The sequence below is a fragment of the Pyrus communis genome, chromosome 10, assembly GCF_041283825.1.
Source record: "Pyrus communis isolate YQ-2024b chromosome 10, ASM4128382v1, whole genome shotgun sequence".
Classification (NCBI taxonomy): domain Eukaryota; kingdom Viridiplantae; phylum Streptophyta; class Magnoliopsida; order Rosales; family Rosaceae; genus Pyrus; species Pyrus communis.
Window position 1 is genome coordinate 2662181 of NC_142574.1, and position 320 is coordinate 2662500.

The following is a 320-nucleotide window of genomic DNA, read 5'->3' on the forward strand; positions in this document are numbered from 1 at the left end:
AAATTTATATAAATTACATTTGGCATCTGGTAAATCCACTCTGAAGTAGACAACTACTTCCAAAATCAATTTTTTCACTACTAATATAGTTAGTGACATTTCTACTCAATTTAATTCAAACCCTATAATGTAAAATATTGTTGTATATAAAAAAAAAATCAACCGATTTAATTTAGTTTGGTTCATGGAAAAAGCAAACGATTTGTTTGTTGAACATTTGTCCAGAATAATTTCATTCATTTCCATTAGACTTCTTCCGGCTGTACGTTGGCTTCAGTGTGAGTGTACGTTTTGATCATTATTCAATTTTACCTATGATG